The sequence below is a fragment of the Lissotriton helveticus genome, chromosome 9 (genome assembly GCF_964261635.1).
Source record: "Lissotriton helveticus chromosome 9, aLisHel1.1, whole genome shotgun sequence".
NCBI classification, from domain to species: Eukaryota; Metazoa; Chordata; class Amphibia; order Caudata; family Salamandridae; genus Lissotriton; species Lissotriton helveticus.
The window spans coordinates 666,960,743-666,980,041 of NC_136070.1; positions in this window are offsets into that span (position 1 = coordinate 666,960,743).

A 19,299-nucleotide genomic window follows, 5' to 3' on the forward strand; every position below is an offset into this window, starting at 1 on the left:
CTCCTGGGACTCAGGCGGGGGATGTGGCCCCACTCCCTGCAGTTGAAACACTGGGGACCCTTCATCACCGGGTACTCTACTTTGTAGGGTTTTGGTTTGGGAGGCTCTAGTCCACTTTTCCCTCTTCTCTCCTGTTTGGAAGGTGGTATCGTTTTTGGTTTCTCAGTGTCCTCAGGGTTGGGCCCGAGAGTAATTAGCGGCCATTTCTATGGCCTGGGCTGGTGATATCCCCGCATGCTGTTTCAGCCACCGCTGTGTCCCATAGGGTAAGGCTTCCATGAACTGCTCCAGGTATATGCAATCCATGATTTCTTGTTTGGTTTTGTTCTCCGGTTGTATTCACTTATCCGCTGCATTTTTAAGCCGGAAGAACGGGGTCTTCGGGTTTTGTCCAGGCAGTCCTTTCTCTCTTCGGAACCGGACTCGATACGCTTCTGAGTCCAGCCCCAGGTGGTCAAGTATCATGGTCTTTATCTACTGATAGGGGGTATCCCCTGAGGCATTTGCCACCTGGTACGCAGCCTGCGCTTCTTCTGACAGCAGAGGAGCCAAAAATACGGCCACTTATCTTCAGGCCATCCACATGCCCGGGCTGCCCTTTCAAAGTTCGTTAAAAAGGCATCTGGGTCTTCGCCTGTTGTATATTTCTGCAGCGACACCCCTGAGGGATGGGGTACCGGTCCTCTTCGGTCCAGCAGGGGCACCCCTCCTGGTTGCTTAATCGCCTTCTGTAAACCCTCCATCTGTGCTGACATGGCCGCTTTAAACACCTCCCGGTCTGCTTGAGCTGATGTCATTTGGCGCTCTACCGCCCACTCAAGCTGCTCTTGCCCCTTGATGAGGTGGTGTATCAATTGATCCATCTCTGGCACCGGGATGGAAGGGACGGATCCCACTTCTGACACCAGTTGTGGCGGGGTTGATGAAGGGGCACGGAGACAGGTACGAGGTAAGTATGGCTTTATTTTTATGAATGTCTTTTTCTTCCGTCTTTGTCCAGGCTCTTCACGGACCACTTCACCTCCTCGGGTTGCGTCCCAACGCCACATGCGTAGGAAAGAAGACTGTATTAGCGAGTTGTTCGGCTTATGCAATATCCCAACGGGTTCCCGGGATGTGAGGACACCGGTGCTGGTGTTATTTACAGTCTGCTCTGTGGAAAGCTCGTGAGGGGAATGTTGTGAGGGCAAGGAGGTAAGGAGTAGGGAAGGTAATGAAGGGGAAGGGGGAATTTACACTATTTACACAGCATCGGCTCGCCTTCCCAACCAGCCCGATACGCGCTGACGTACCTGGCTGAGCCACACTCCTCCGTGAGCTTGGCTGGGCGCTTCGCGGTACAGTTGGCCTCCAGGCATAGCTTCCTCCGTCCTCGTCTCCTCCGGTTTAGGTCTTCTCCTCCTCGCTTCGTCCTCCTCGTCCACAGCTCGCTCTCCTCTCTTCTCTTCACTCTCCGCGGTATCGTAACACCCCGGTCCTTCTTCTTCCGGGCTTTTGACCAATCCACAGTGTAGTGCGTCATAGGGGGGAGTGTTCTCGTCGTCGCTGTAGGCCCAGTTAAAGGAGCCTTCCTCTTTTCGTCTCGCTTGCTGGTTTCACCATTCTTCAGACTCGGTTTCCCAAGTACCCTGATACGGTGGAAGAGAGGGGATGGACCACAAGTCAGTTGTCCACCAGTCATTGCATATGTTCGTGCCCTCTTCCTGCCCCATCCCCCGGCTACAGAATTAATCAAACCTAATTTTAAAACAACAAATTGGACTCAAAAACACACGGAAATTTTGCGTTCAGTGCAAACAGACATGTTAGCAACAACACATTTACAGACACGCATAAACGTACGCAACCTTATAATCCGAATCATCCCAAGAAGATGCGGATTCACGTACTTAACCTTTAATGAAGGGGAAAAAGTACCAATTGCTTACAAATCACACTTGTGCACACAAGCTTAATTGAAATGTACTTCAACAGAAAAAATTCTGACAGCGGTTCAAACTGCAGTAGCAAAAGAGAGAGCTCTCGCACAGGGAAAACGCATAAAAGTCGTTACTCCTATACCTGCCTTAGAGGCAGTGACAAAAGCAAGCATTCCGAATGCAAAGGCTTTACATCCAAGATGGATACAATGGGTTAACTCTCTTGCTGCAACAGACGTTGAATACGTTTTTCACCCCTACTTGAAAACTCAAAATGTTTTACAATACGAACAAGAATGTCCTCTGCCGACTGAAATTCTCCCTCTAGAACAGTATGAATGTATAATTTATACAGACGGATCAGCACAGCCCGCAATTGGGGGTAAACAAGCTTATAGTGTTGCGTGCGCGATTGTTAAAGGTCCCTGGCGCGAAGGTAAATTCAGACCTATGGTAACAAAAACTCAATCTCTAGGAGACTGTACAGCTCAGCGAGCTGAACTACAGGCATTCAAGATGGTGCTGGAAAATACCGATTGCGAATTCCCCACACTCATAATGTGCGATTCGTATTACTGCGTCCATTCTTACAATGAATACTTGCAGAACTGGGTTCAAAACAGCTTCAAATATGCAAAGAGTGGCACAATTAAGCATAAGTTGCTTTGGGAACAAGTAGTTCAATTACAGAAAGAACTACAAAAGACTCACGTGATCCATACACAAAGTCATCAGCGTGATGGCGTTCACGCTGAAGGGAATTAATTGGCTGATGAAGCCGCGAAGGCAGCTGTGCAAACGGCTTCCGTAGCTGCAATCACTTGTTCAAAAACAAAAATAGACAGCAAAATAATGAAAGCTGTCGCCGCTTCCAATAAAGACAGCTGTAAAATGCTACCAAAAGGCTTTCCACTCAAGTACTCCTATATAACGGATGCAAATAATGTTCCTTTTGCTCGAATGCCTGAAGTGGGGATAGAGTAATTCCAAACATGGAACACAGATTAGGACTAATTTTAGCAGCACATGAAGGGCTTGCCTCTGCACATGCAGGTGTTTCTGCCACAGTGTCGTTATTAAAACAAAGATACTGGTGGCCGCGCATGAAGAAACAGACCAGAAACTATGTTTTGGAATGTGAAATCTGCCAAAAAATGAAGGTTTTGACTGTGAAACGCCCGGCGCAGATGCCCCTTCTAATTTCAGTTAAACCATTAGCATGTGTTTATCTGGACCACTATGGTCACTTACAGAGGGATGGCAACTATAAATATATCATGGTCCCAGTGGATTCATGCTCAAGATTCATTTGGATGTGGCCTCAGCACTCAGCTGATGCCCAAACTGTTATAAAAGATTTGCGAGTCTTTATCGGCACATACGCAATCGGCACGCTACATTCTGATCAGGGTCCTGCGTTTAGGTCTCGAGCTTACAAGGAGGCCATGGCCAGTCCGGGCGTTGCATTGCGGTACTCAAGTCCATTCCATGATGAGGGAAATTCGGTTGTGGAAAGAAAAAAACGTGACATAAAGCAATCTATAACAGCTAGGGTACTAGGCTCGGGTGACGGGTGGGTCAAACATCTATTAAGTGTCCAATGTAGTCTTAACAATCTGCCAAGAAATTCTCTGGGTGGAATCACTCCATATGAAATCCTTTTTGGTACTAGAATGATTGTCGAAGACCTCGATCGTCATACTTCAGTGGTAGAACAAAAACCCTTTGATATCAAAGACCGTTTGGCTGTTTTGCAGGATTTAAATGAAACAAGAAGAAGTTTAAGCAACACATTACAGAAGCCAACGACCACTGAAGAAAAACCACCTGTCCCAGCAAGGCCTGTCTGGATTCCAAAGATCGGGGATCTAGTCAGAGAAAAGATTGCGGACAAGAAGGAATTTGGACCTTCATACAGAAAACCAGTACCTGTGCTAGCAATCCACGGATCAAGAACAGTGTTACTGCCGGCCCTTGCTGGAAGAAAGGAGAACCGGTTTGTATCAATTGACCTGGTAAAACCACACCATATGGCCAATAATAAGTAGTAGGCCCAGTGAACTCCAAAGATGTAGCAGAAGACCAAATCTGGCAACTATCCAAGAGGTTCAAACTGAGAGACTCATCACCTTTGAAGAAGCTGCAGTAAGAAAAGAAGACTATGCAACAAAGCAATGGAACTTGTGCCTCTTGAACCCCAAATAACAGTTCGTCAAGACACTCCAGTTTACAATGATGTAGCCTCGGACTACACTAATATGGCAAGAGATCCAGTAGCTCCAGCGATTTCAAGTAATCCGGATGCAATACCAACAATTGACAGAACTGCCTCTGGCTATTTCATCAGCTTTGATAGATTGTCTGAGGATCCCAGTGAGCCCGAAACATTGCCAGCAAACAAAACTTTTAAAGACAAAATAACAGCACTTTTTCAGCAACTAGAAAAGACTTATCTGGTTTCACCATGGGTTGAATTTTGGAATGTGTTAGGTGTACTTTTTCTCCTAATTTGGCTCATTCTTGTTTTAAGTTTGGGAAAGCTGATAGATGGAAAATATAGTAAAATGGACACATCAAGTAAGAATATCAACTTGCTCCTGAAACCACACAAATCATCTCATCGTGAACAAAGAGACGTGTCATCAATGAAAATCAGAGTCGTTCCTATACCAGGTAGTATAGCATGGGACAGAACTGATTATGACATTTATGGTCCAGCCGAGCTGCTGAAGATTCCACATCAATTCAAGGTTTCCCTGAGTGACTTTGTTTCACCCAGCACATTTTCTGATGATTGGGACTTTGAGACTGTTAATAACATGATGTCAGATTTAGAAATGTCTGCAAAATTTACAAAACATAAATACTTAGAAGGTTCAACAGATTATGCACAAATGTACTGTTATAATCATTTTGGTCATCATTACTTGCACAAATCTGCAAGCCCTAGAAATGTTTATACTTTCAATCAATGGGAACATTGTCCAACGCCACCAAAAGGTAGCTCAAAAACATTCTATAACAAATTTACATACTTCTCAGGTTTTAATACCACAAATCCGGAAACATTTTACTTTAAAAATGCTAATAAGACAGGAATGAAAAGTATGTTGACAAATACAAAGCAAATTTATTCTACAGCCTTTTATGCCCAGTTGTCCTCATTAGGTTTTGACTTTTGGAGAGACAACATAGAAACAAAAACTGTCTGGGGTTCAAAAGACTGGCAAGTGCAGGGAATAGAAGCCTTATTCCGAGCCTGCATTATTCCTGAGTAAATATTGTTTTTGAATGACACTGTTCAACAAACATCACGTCTTGGCCTAGCCAAGATAAAAGATTTAAACAAACCGTCCATACCTGTACCCACAACTAATAGTAAAAACACTTCAGAGGGAGGGGTCGACGTAAAAACTATTTTACAGTAGGGAAAGTGTTGGATAGCAGAGAGACAAAAATCACTAATAACACTTAAACAATTGAAAAACAAACAAAAAATATTTCATTTTAAAAATCATAAAAATAAACAATATTTAAAATATAAAATTAAATATAATAAACATATAAAAAGAACACGTGTTAGAACATTAATTACATATAACAAAAATCTACAAATAATATATAAAATAAATTAATAAATATATTTCTATACAATAATTATTTTAAAGTATCAAATATTAATGAACAAAAAAAATTATTTAAAACACAAATGTATTTAGTTTATTTCCTACCCTATAACACCACACCAATAACAAAACACTTTAATGTGTTTAATTAAATGTATTTCCACAATTAACATAATTAATGATCAATTAAAAAAATCTTATTAATAAAAAAATTCTCTTGTGTACACATGCTTTAACACTATATTATTCACAACACACACCTAAAATAAACTATAAAATAATAAAACACAATTAAATATTATTTTAAAAAGAAGCAACTATTACTAATAACAACTAATATTTAAATATTTAAAAATTTATTTAATACCCACCTTGTACCCCTTTAAAAGTAAAAACACACACAAAATAAACAATTACACAAAATAAATATCAAATAATTAACATTAACAACTGTATAAGAATTAATTAAACACAAAATACTTACCACCCTTTACTCCTATAAACACAACAACACACACCTAAAATTAATTACACGTTCGTTCGTTCGAATAACTTTATTCGATTCAACAAGGGAATCACAAAAGTACACACAGATTCAAACTTCACTTGATTATACAAAAATACATAATTGATTAAAAATCCATAATTCATTTTACAGTTTAAAATTTTCAAGAAATTCAAAAACAGTCAAGGCACATCTATAAAACTTTTCATAAAGTCCATTACAGTCTTAAGTCCACACCATATTCCTAGCTAAACAGTTATCACTTTTATGGGGATTCATATTTGTTTCTGATGTTAAGAGACACTCGGATAAAACTAAGCACAGCACTACAAATCTCTGAAGTTGACAAGGACAAAAGATACTCATAGCCTTCTTTGTAGTAACGAGATCCAAGGCTTAACAGGACGGGCTTGATAAACCTGTTTCTTGCATCCTTGTAAAATGCGCAAAAAAGAATAAGATGCAAAGTGCTTTGTGAGACCCTATTATTACAAGGGCAAGGGGTAGCCTCTCACACCACCCCCCCTTGTTTTGGGAAAGCAAAAAGATAATGTAAAGAATTTAATCGAAACCTTGTCAAGAAAAAGCGCCATTGAGTGTGGTTGATATATGACAGGTAGAACTGCTGGTACAGCTCGTCCTTCCTATATACTGCGTTCTCACCATTTCTCAAAGTGCCTCGGCTGGAATAATAAGCTTTTTGGATAATTAACTTATAATCCTTGCCAGCCATAACTGGACTTTCAAACATTTGCCCTCACCCGATTATATTAAAAGTGTCCCTAACATAACGAAGCCACGGAATATTCATGGAGAGATCAAGTTTAAGGCAGTCAGACAAGATTTCCTTCGTTAATTTTAACTCTTCTGACTGCCAAATTTTAGACCATAACAACAAAGGCGACAAATGAATGATATCAATCACAAAAGTAATGACCACCTCCCCATGACAAACGTTATTAGAGGTACCTGATGGGACACATAACCGTTTTAAAAATTTATTTTCCATGACTTGTATTTTATCACATTTCTGAGTCCCCCATACACCTGCCCCGTACACAATTACCATCATTATTACTGATTAATTCATTAAAATTAAATATCAACAAATGATTAATCATCAATTAAAAATAAATTACTTCCCACCCTTTACTCCTATAAACACCACAACACACATTTAAAATTAATTACACAATTACCATAATTAATTACCAATTAACTAATTAAAATTAATTAACATCCAATTAGTAATTAATTAATAATACATTACTTTACCTATTTAACACAATAACATCTCAATTGAACAATTATTAATAAATAAATAATATTCAATAAATGTAATATAATTAAATTACTTCCCACCCTATACTCCTATAAACCCACAACCCGCTACAGAACTAAAAACGCAAAAAACCAAACAATTTTTTAAATATGTACTAGAAATGTATACATATATTAAACATGCAAACAAATCTTATACAAAAAACATACATCACATACATATAAAATATATACTAAAATACATATCATTAATAAAAAAAATCGATATTTTTACCAACTATATTTTTACAAACAATATTTTACACTTCCATATTTTAGCATCAATATTACTTACCTAAATTCGATATTCTTGACCATGAGAATTTGTCGATATTTCTGACCCACATTATTTTTTACTTGATATATATGTAAATCGATATTTTTGATTTGATATTCTGTTTCTGCACACTTCCGGAGAACCGCCAGAGCAGGGAGGCCGCTGTTTAACATACAAATTTTATCGTTGAACCACTTTCATTGAATCGCTTGGTTCGGCTTGCTGCTAAAAACTCCAGTATATCAAACGCAAATTTGTAAGCGTGCTGGGCAATTATGGAATAATACAGACAGCATCTCTATATATAAAAGAAAGTTTTTATCAATTCCCTACACCAAAACAATATGGTGGCTCTGACGGAGATAAAAAAGAACTAATCCAAAAAGAGAGGCCTTATCAAGGAAACATTAACTGTGGCAAGATTCTTAACACCTTCAATGCTGCAGGAGATTTTCCTGGGTGCTGAACTTTTCAGATTTGCATGCTTCATGACGAGCTGAGCTCGTCATGAGCACACGAGCAGTGTACTGCATGACGAGCTGAGCTCGTCATGAGCATGGAAGGGGTTAAACTCTACTGATTAAGCAATTGATTAAACATAATCCACCTAATATAAAGATCTTATGAACATTTTCTGTCCTGAAGAAGGTGATAGTATTGAATCAACACCGAAACGCTGTGTCGACTTTTTTCACTTTATTTGAGTCATAATAAGATTGTAACCTGTATTGGAAGGCATACCATTAATGACATTGGATTGACTATGTAATGAATTTCTGTTTTTATTCTTAATTTTTAATAAACCTTTTTAAAAATAATCTGTGGTCCAAATAGAAGTTCATTGTGAGAAATTGATTGTTGCTACTGTGGTATGGTGAAAATTATATAGTTTTTGAGAAAGAGCGCAGCTTATGTAGTTGAAGAGCTTGAAGCATGATCTGTTAACATTTCCACAATACACGTGGCCTGAGTGAGGTATTTCGCCCTCATTAGATATTAAGATACAGGGACTTTTGTGTGTTTTTCTTCATATCTGTACCCCTGTCCCTTTGTAAAACATAGGGGTATCTCCCTTCCTTTTAAACTCTGCACCACTTCAGCCGTGGGCTAAATTGACTGTATGAGTGACTGCATGTTGGTCTTTCACAAGGAGCACAATCCACAGAAAAGAGAGGTCCCTTCAGCGCCAGTGTTTTATTCGTACTTAAATATTACTTTAGTGTTGCCTTAATGTGTAGAACCTGAAGTGATAGCAGGACGCTTTCTATGAACTCTTCACAGCACAGGAGACATTCCGGCTTTATCAGTTCCTACCATCTGCTAATGAAGTTCAAAATTCCTTTTGAAACTGCCTTGTTCATTCGATTGTTCCTATTTCAGTCTATCTATCTATCCATCTATCTATCTATCCATCTATCCATCTATCCATCTATCCATCTATCCATCTATCCATCTATCCATCTATCTATCTATCTATCTATCTATCTATCTAACCGTCTCTGTCTACCTTTGTAAGCCTGTCTGTTCTGCAAGCCTCTGTATTTATCTATTTTCTCAACCTTCTAAGTCTATTTGCAATAAAGATTTAAAAAAACATTACATAAAACATTAGCAAGGGTAAAGGGCTGGCAGGCAACACTAAATTTACTGTTTTTTTTAGGTCAGGATTATTTTAACCTTTTGATTTTACTAAAATTACGAGTATAGCATATTTACTGATAGGGGAATTTTAGTCAGACTTTATCGATAAGTCTGTTGTTGTGTCATTCACATGAACCACATGGATCACAAAGATCAGAGAGAGAGAGAGAGCTATTGAGAGGTAAGGTAGGAGAGATATGTACAGAGAGCAGGAGGACATGACCGTTGAGATGAAGGAGAGATACATGGAAGTCAGATGGAAAAGGTGCAGAGTGTTACAATGAGATGGTGGAGGTGAAAGATAGAGCAGGGGTAGAGAGATGAGATCTTGCATTGTAGATATAGATGTAGGCACAGTGAGTGATAGAGAGAGGGACATGGTAATGCGAGGGTAGTTGAGAGAGATGTAGAGAGATTTGACTTTGAGTGGCCTATATTGGTGGTGGAAGGTGGATTATTGGTAGGAGTAAGTACGCACCTACCCTTAGCAATACGGCCAACAACGCAACATAAGGTCCAGCAATGGGCTCAATAAATTATTCTCTTGCTCAAACCTTGGTAGCTGACAATGAGAAGGCATGCTTAACTTAGAAGACAGGTGTGTAAAGCATCTAAAAACTCCACTACATTAAATAAGTAAGACACAGCACTCAATAAAAATCCAACACAAATTCGTAAAAATAGTAAATATTTGTATCTTTAAAATGACAAACAAATGACAAAAATCCATTCTAGGGAACCAGAGATATGAATTTTTAAAGAAGAAACACTTTCTAGTGCTTAAAAACACATAGCGCCAAATTGGGGCATCTAGTCACGCTTAACTAGTACAAAGTCAAAGTTTGAGACCAACCATGATGGAGTCCTGGTAGGATACACTAAGCTGGAGGCCTCGGTTCAAATTTTACCTTCGCACTTAGAATCTTTTCTGGAGGATTTTCTCTCGATGCCGAGCAGGCCTCTCCAGCAGGCAGTACTGGAAATCTTGAGCTCCTTAGCATTCAGCAGGACGAACCTGAAATCCAGGCCAGGTCGCGGTCAAATGTAGTCAGCTTGACTCTTGATGTTGGGTCATTCCACTTGTGGAGCTTTTTCACAAAAGTTCTCAAAAGCTCTCCAAACTTCATGAGGTGTTCCTGAAGTTCCTTTTGGGGGTTCATTGTGTCAACAAATAAAACACAAGGTTCCTTAGTCTCTGAGTTGCTCCTCAGAAATTGGGTCTATGGTTCCCATAATGCACCTAGCCAAATTCTTTATTGTTCAGCTGAAGGTGATCATCTGGGTTCTTTTTGCAGGAGATGATGCACGTGGAGTTCTTTTAACCTGTTGCTTTCTGGGTTTCCACTTCTCTTTTTGAAGCAAGGCAAAGCCCTTAAGGCTGTTGTTCCCTAGTGTGTAGTAGGTTCAGTCATTCAGAGTGCAGTCTTTCTCCCCCTTGTAGTCTCAGGCAGCAGATCTGAGTTGCTAAGCAGCTCTCACATATGTATCCTTTGTTCTGGGGCGACACACAGGCCGATACCCCTGACCACTTGGGTAGAGGGTGCCACCCAAAAGCTTGACAGCTTCTCGGAAACTGTGGCAAATTCTTGTCCCATAAAGCACTGTACTTTAAACTTCAAGATGGAGAATATCTCTTCTTAGGAGTAAGATCTGGATAAGTCAACCTATTGGAGTGGCTCATATCCCGTACCACTCTCCTTGCAGACGTCCTAAAAATTCAATTTCTGGGGCTCCCATCTGGCTGCGGGTACAGGAAGAAGGGGTAAACCTTGCTGGCATTCCTTACTGGCCTGCACTCTTTGAGGATCAGTTTGCTTACCCACCCCCCTTCCTGGCCTGTTCTCAGGATCTGTGGATACCCCCCGCCCCTACCAGATAACCTCTGTCCCTATGCAGGCCACTCATCACCACATCAAAGCAGTTTGGATAAGCCTGCTAATGGCTGGCCAATCAGGAGAGGCTGCTAGAAGGCTGGAGTTTGGCTCAAAGAAAAAACAGTTCTATAACTTTGTTTCTGTATTAGTCATGCACAATTCAACAGTGGGAAAATGTTGGATTTATCATTACCAATCTTTTAAGTCATTGACATATTATTTTAGCTCACTCCTGTCAATAGTTACACTGTATTACAGTATTCCCATGTTAGCCTATGGAGCTAAAATTCTACAATGGGGGAATAACTAAATTGGTAGTTTTTCCTTCACCGGCACAAATAAAATATCTTTTGAAATGTCCCTGCTTATTTGTACTTGGCACCATCCCTGAGGGCACCTAGGGTAGATCTTAGGGGTGACTTGTATGTAAAATATAAGGTAGTTTAATACTGTGGAAGTACTTTTAAATCCAAAGTTGAATTTGCATGTAATTTCAATTTAAAAGCAGCTTGCAAAGCATTGCTGACTTAAAATTACAGCAGTGCACACATAAGTGTCTCAAAGCTGCTGGGCCTCTAAACCTACATGCCCTACCATATACTAGGGACTTACCGGTAGGTTGTCAGTACCAATTGTAATGACACCTAATTATCATATACATTTTTAATAAGAGCACTGACCCTGGGCCTGGTTAGCAGAGCCCAGAGCACAGTCAGAGTCAGTTACCACCACTATAAGTAAAAATAATGCCGGTGATCAGGGCAAGAAAAATGGCATCCTCACAATTGGGTATATTGAGAGAGATGTGATGTAGACAAAGATGAGATAGAGAGAGCTGAGATAGAGAGAGGATGAAGAGAGGGGTGAAAAGAATGTGCCGAATAGAGAAGTAGAGAATGAGAGAGAGGCTAAGCTAGAGGGTTAAGTAGAGGGGATAAGGTGAACTTCGGTGAGAGAAATGATATCGAAAGATAATTTCTTTATTAAATTGCTAAACTGCCTCAGAATGCGAGGATTATTTTTGCATAACGCAATGCAGCAACTCTTTGAGTTGCTACGTGGGACTAAGCAGTGCAAAGCCATATTACACACCACCTCTGACCGTGCACACGGTATACAGACAAAATATCGATTCCAAAATATAGAATTGCAGTAATATCGAAGTGAAAATATAGAATGGACAAAATATCGAATGGACAGAATATAGGCAACAAAAATATCGAGTTTAAGGTAAGTAATTTAATATTGATGTTCCAAAATATAGAAAGTCAAAATATCGAAGTATATATTATAGGTATTAAATATATCGAATTTTTTATAATATCGCATTTTTTAAAGAGTTTTGTATGTTAGTATATGTGTGAAAAGTGTAAAATTATTTTATAATTTATTTTAAGTAATGAATTTTATGTTATTTCCTGTTTGCGTAATTTAATGCTGTAGCGGGTTGTGGGTTTATAGAAGAATAGGGTGGGAAGTAATTTAATTATAATTATACAATATTTAAATGTATTTATTGGTATTCATTTTGAATTAATTGTTAATTAATTTTTAATTGGTATTTAATTAAATTTAAAATGGCAATTCATTTTACTTAATTGATTAATTGAGAATTATGTTAGTTTTATTAATTTATTTTCCGTAGCGGGTTGTGGGTTTATAGGGGAATAAGGTGGGAAGTAATTTAATTATAATTAAATATTTAAAGTTATTTATTGGTATATATATTGAATTAATTGTTAAATAATTTTTAATTGCTAATTAATTATTTGTTAAATGGTAACTAATACATTTTTAATTGGTAATAATTTTTATTAATTTGTTAATTGATAAATATGTTAATTTTATAAATGGATTTCCCTTAGCGGGTTGTGGGTTTATAGGGGAATAGGGTGGGAATTAATTTAATTGTAATTAATTAAATATTTTAATTTATTTATTGGTATTTATTTTGAATTATTTGTTAATTAATTTTTAATTACTAATTAATTATTTGTTAATTGATCATTCATTTGTATTAATAGGTAATGAATTTTAATAATAAATTGTTATTTGTATTTTTAATTGATTCATTATTATATTATGTTAAATTGGTAATTACTTTAATTATTTTTTTATTGGTATTAATATTTTATTTATTTTTATTAATCTATGAAGCATTTACTTTCCCTACTGTTGCACTCACTGGAGTGGGAATAGTAATTGTTACCCCTACGCTATCCAACACTTTCCCTACTGTTGCACTCTCTGGAGTGGGAATAGTAATTTTTACCACTAAGCTATCCAACGCTTTCTCTACTGTTGCACTCTCTGGAGTGGGAATAGTCATTTTTACCCCTACGCTATCCAACGCTTTCCCTACTGTTCACTGTCTGGAGTGGGAATAGTAATTTTTACCCCTACGCTATCCAACGCTTTCCCTACTGTTGCACTCTCTGGAGTGGGAATAGTAATTTTTACCCCTACGCTACCCCGCACTTTCCCTACTGTTGCACCCTCTGGAGTGGGAATAGTAATTTTTACCCCTACGCTATCCAACGCTTTCACTACTGTTGCACTCTCTGGAGTGGGAATAGTAATTTTTACCCTCCCGTTATCCAACGCTTTCCCTACTGTTGCACTCTCTGGAGTGGGAATAGTCATTTTTACCCCTACGCTATCCAACGCTTTCCCTACTGTTCACTGTCTGGAGTGGGAATAGTAATTTTTACCCCTACGCTATCCAACGCTTTCCCTACTGTTGCACTCTCTGGAGTGGGAATAGTAATTTATACCCCTACGCTTTCCAACGTTTACCCTACTGTTGTAGTTGCTGGAGTGCTAATAGTAAATGTTACCCTCCCGCTATCCTACAGTAAAAATGTTGTATATTATTAACTAATAATATGTTAATATATATATATGTGTTAACAAATTAAATTGTATGTTTATTTTTTTAACTTAAATTAATTATTTAATACTTTTAAAGTTATTTAAATATTTTTAAGTATGTTTTAGTTAATTATAGTTATTATTTCATTAATTTTAAATTACTTTTAAGACATTTAAAAAAATGCAATACTTTGACTGACTATATTTTTTTGTCTCGATATTTTTGATTCGATATTTTTGTACTTACCTGTTTGTAGATAGGACTTCGATATTTATGCTTTCTATATTTTTACTTAGATATTTTTAGTATTCTATATTTTTGTATTCTATATTTTTTCAGTGATCCCGTGCACACAAACTCCTAGCTCAACACACAGCCTTTTCCCCATTGTGCAGAGGTGTGTGCTGTATAGCATAGGGATTAGTACTGAAAATATTTCCTTCCAGTAAAAAAGCCTATGCCTTGATACAGTCTTAAACAGGTGCGGTTCCTCCCTGTGGGCGGAGGAGCATCCCCCCACTGTTTTCTCACAGTGCGAGGAGCAGAAACATAAAATGGTATTTTAAATACCATTTTATGTTTCTGCTTCTCGCACTGCGAGAAAGCAGAAGGCAGGGTTTGGTTGGGTCGTCTCTGCTCCAGGCAGGGGAGGAACGGCTTGCCCATTGTTATGAGCGCTGACTGTTTGGTCGGCCCCAGGGCCGACCAAACCAGTCATGCACACTCTGCATTTTCTCTATGTGGTCTGCATGTATCCTACATAGAGAAAATGGCCTCCACATAGACGCCTGTGGGGTCGGCATCCTAGCCAATCACAACGCTGCCATTGCAGCATTGTGATTGGCTTAGGGGAGGAGAGGGAGGCTGCCTCCTTCCTATAGAAGCAGAGAGAGGAGATGCAAGACGACGCAGGACCGCAGGCCAAGGTAAGTTTAATTTCTTTTTTAATTAACCCCTTACGCGACCCCCATCCCTCCACCCGCAAGTCATGCCGGCCGCAACCAGTCTGACTAGTCTTAAACATCTCACACATTGCAAATATGATGTGCAGTACCGCACACTTGCAATGTATGAATATTTGCAGAAATTAAAACATTTCTCCTTGTTAATACTGCTTCAGAGAGACGTTATGTTTTTTTAGCAAAGCCAAGTTGGCTATCTTTGTACAAAAAACTATGAGGGCTGCACTAATGCCTCCAAGTTGAACCCAAGTAATGCTCTCTTGACACAAAGTGGCATAACACATTGCAAAGTGGTATTTGCACTTAGACACATTTCCAGCGCAAAATAATGTTTACTCTGGTGTGTAAATACTCTTGCAAGAGTTTGTGATTTTTTACATTACTTTTCTCCAATGCAAATTCTTAGTAAATATGGCACCAGGTTTTTGCTAAGCATGGTTGCATGTAAATTAGAAAAAAGCTATTTTTTATGAGCAGTGTTATTACGGCAAGAACTTCAACTGTCCCTGTCACTTTACCAGGAAGCCTCTTGTAAGTCGAGTGCCCGGGGCAATTGCCCACTGTGCCTTAAAACGTATATGTGGGAAAAACTGACATTAGACAACCCTCATTGTTTGGCCGCTCAATACTCAATGTCTTCTATATTACTCAATAAATCAGTTTCCAACATACAACTCATCTTTTTTCACACGCATTTGAAGAATCATTTCAAGCCCTCCTGGTTATATAAAGACTAGCAGCCCGTCCCAACGTTGTCCAGGAGCAATCAGGCTTCTGGGCCCCCGCCCGCCCCGACGTTGTCTCAGGCTTCAGGGCCCCCGCCCGCCCTGACATTGTCCGTGGGTCCCCCGGAGCGCACCCGCCACTTTCAGGGCCCCCAATGAGCCGCATACGGGCCGCTTCACCTACCTCAGCCGCCGCTCCTCCCCGCCTGTCCGTTGCTCCTCGCCACTCCTCACCGCTCCTCACCGCCTGTCCGCCGCTCCTCCCTGCCTGTCCGCCGCTCCTTACCGCCTGTCCACCGCTCCTCACCGCTCCTCCCCGCCTGTCCACCGCTCCTCCCCACGCTAATGTCCGCCGCTCCTCCTCGCGCTCCTGTACGCCGCTCCTCCCCGCACTCCTGATGTCAGCACGCACGCCGCGGCCGACGCTACTTCCAAGGGACTACTTTTTTTAAAATCCTAAATATTTTAAAGAACGTATATTTTATTTTTTTATATAGCCTATGTCCATCTGCAGACCCTGACAATTACAACGATGTATCGGGTGTTTGGATTGGCGCTGTGGTTCCCGAGTTTACCCGCCTCAAAGGTTCAAAGTTCTCTCTTTATAATAGTAGTATAGATTTATACAGCGAAGATGAATGTATGAATTAATGAAATGCAACTTGTATAGTGCAGGGCTACTCCAAGGAGTGCCCCAGTGCTTTCCTCGTTGGCTGCTTTGCAGAGTATGGACGGACTGTCTATTCCTGCTTAAAAAGCTAGGTTTTCAGAATTTTTTTGAACATTGAGATAACGGCCATTGAACGTATCTCGCATGGGAATTTGTTCCATACAGAATGGCTTAAATAAGAGAGGGAATGTTCCCCAGCTCTAGTGCGGTGAATCTTAGGGATCCTAGCCTGAAAACTGTTGTATGACTGCAAATTTCTTGATGGGGCATAAAAGCAGATTCTTGTCAGGAGTTAGCCTGCGCCTGTATCGTAAAGTGCCTTGTGGACCAAAACCAATGTTTTGAACAAAATTATTTTCTTTATTGGGTGCCAGTGGAAAGCATGTAAGTGCGGGGACACATGAGTTCTTGGAGGTATGTAAAGAAGAAATAGAGCTGCTGTGTTCTAGAAGTCCAACATACAGGGCATTACCGTAGTCCATTCTCGAGGTTAAAAGTGCCTGTACAACCGATTTTCATGCAGAGAATAGCAGAAAATGCAAGAAATTGTTTAGAGTGCACAGTAGCCCAAAGCATGTGCCTACAAATATTGAATTTGTGGCTGGAAGGATAGGCAATTATCAAATTTGACAGACAAATCCTCAACTTCCCCCCTGAGGGCCTGGGGAAGGGCTTCTTCAGGACAGAAGGTCTGCCCTTACCCAGCCTTCGACTTCACACCTTACATGGAAATAACTTCACCAGATAGTGCGGTATCGCTTCCTCACTTACATTCTCTACTTCCACTGGTTGATGCCTGATTCATGGAGCTATTACATCAGGTTCCCCGCTGGACTCCCTCTAAGTTGAGTTATTTAAGTCCAGACATCCTGTCTTTACTTATAGATTTGTTGAACTCCCCACTACCTGAAGACCACTTGCCCAAAAACTGGACACATGCGATGGAACTCCTTTTGCTAAAAAAGCCTCATTTAGATCCTGCCGACTGGGCAAAATATAGACCTATCACACTTCTGCCCATTCTGTATAAAATTTTGGAAAAACATGTCAATACCCAACTCTCCACCTATGTAGAAACCCATAATGGCCTTGACCCTTCCCAGGCAGGATATCATGCAGACCACAGCACAGAAGTCACCCCGTTAGGAGTTACAGAACACCTGTGCCAACTGCTAGACAAGAGTGGTACGGCTGCACTGATCCTTCAGGACCTTAGTGCGGCCTTTGACACGCTGTTTCATGATAAGCTAATTGACAGACTGGCTCAACTCGGCCTAAACAATTTAGCACTTGCATGGTTGCAAACTTTTTTAGCTGATCAAACTTTTCAGGTTTTTTTCACTGATACTGTGTCAAGTGCACACTCACTTACCTGGGGTGCCCCACAAGGTTCTGCTCTTAGTCCCATGCTCTTTAACATTAAAGGTCGCCCTTTAGCAGATCTAGTAGAAAGCCATGGAGTAGCCATATTTCCTATGCCGATGAAACTCAGATAATTTTCTCTCTGTCATCGGATCAGGAAGTGGGCCCCCAAGTTCTCAAATCTTGCCTGCGCTTTATTGCCAACTGGATGAATACTAATTCCCTTAAACTTAAGTGGGATAAGACTAAGGTGTTAGTACTGGGCAGAAATTGTACCTCAGGTTTATCCCTACACTCTGGGTTCCCTCCCCATACTGGCTGACAAGCTGAAAAGCCTGGGCATCTGGCTGGACGACACTCTGTCCATGAAACCTCAAATAGCCAAAATGACCTTCTTGTTTCACCTCTATGGAATGGCTTAAAAAGATCCAATGGATGCTCCCTTTTTCAGCCCAAAGAACGGTCATTCAGACTATGATCTTTTTCAGACTAGATTATGGCAACATCCTTTATTTGGGCGCTCACAAGGCAATAATCAGATGCCTTCAGATTGTTCAAAACGCAACTGCTAGGTTGTTTTTCCGACTACCCAAACATTCTTCAGTATCTGGCTTCCTTAAAGATCTGCATTGGCTCACCATGGATAAACACATCAACTTTAAGGCCCTCTGCTTCATGTACAAGATCAAGAGCCACACAGACCCTGAATTTTTACAAAAGCTATCTGTGCCTGAACTCCCCTCTCGTAAACTGCGTTTTAGCAACTAGTCTCTTTTTTCAGTGCCAAAATTCAGATGTTCAGGCAAAGGTACCTGTCATTCTCTTTTGTCGGTCCCAAACTGTGGAACACACTTCCTGAGTCAATCAGAGGCTGTAACTCCTTGACCTTGTTCCGCAAACAGTTAAAAACTTGGCTATTCTAGGCAACTCAATTAGATTACTAACCAATGTCCTCCAGCACTGGGAAATCTTAGAGGTAGCTATGCGTTATACAAGAATTAATAATACTAATGATAGATTGGCTCCAAGTACTGTGGCGCATTAGTCTGGTTTCAAGAGAAGGACCAGATTAAATGCAAGCTACATTACCTGATTTCAACACCAGTCAAATATTATCTGATCAAACAATTGTAACTTATAAGAGCTTTGCTGCCAAGTTTGGATCCTAAACTACTTATCTCTCTCTAGAGGTATAAAAATCATGGGAGACAACACCTGGTTGTTCCTGGAGTTAGACTTTCCAATTAATTTTCATTTCAATTGTCTCTCTGTTTTTACCGGTATGAATAAATACAAAAATGCAGAGGCTACATTCTGTTGTTTGATTAACTATAGTTTTATATGAATTGGTTTTGGAAATTTTTATTGCATATGTGTTGAATTGTTTTGTATGTGACCGCTAAGAAACATGATTGTCTAGTTTGCATTTTAGGGTGAACCAGGGCTAGTACAGCCAAAATGCAATGGACCGTTAATAGGATGCCCTGAAATGGAACATGCTGTGCGTCGTGATATGAAGACCCATACCCTCCATGGTCACACTATC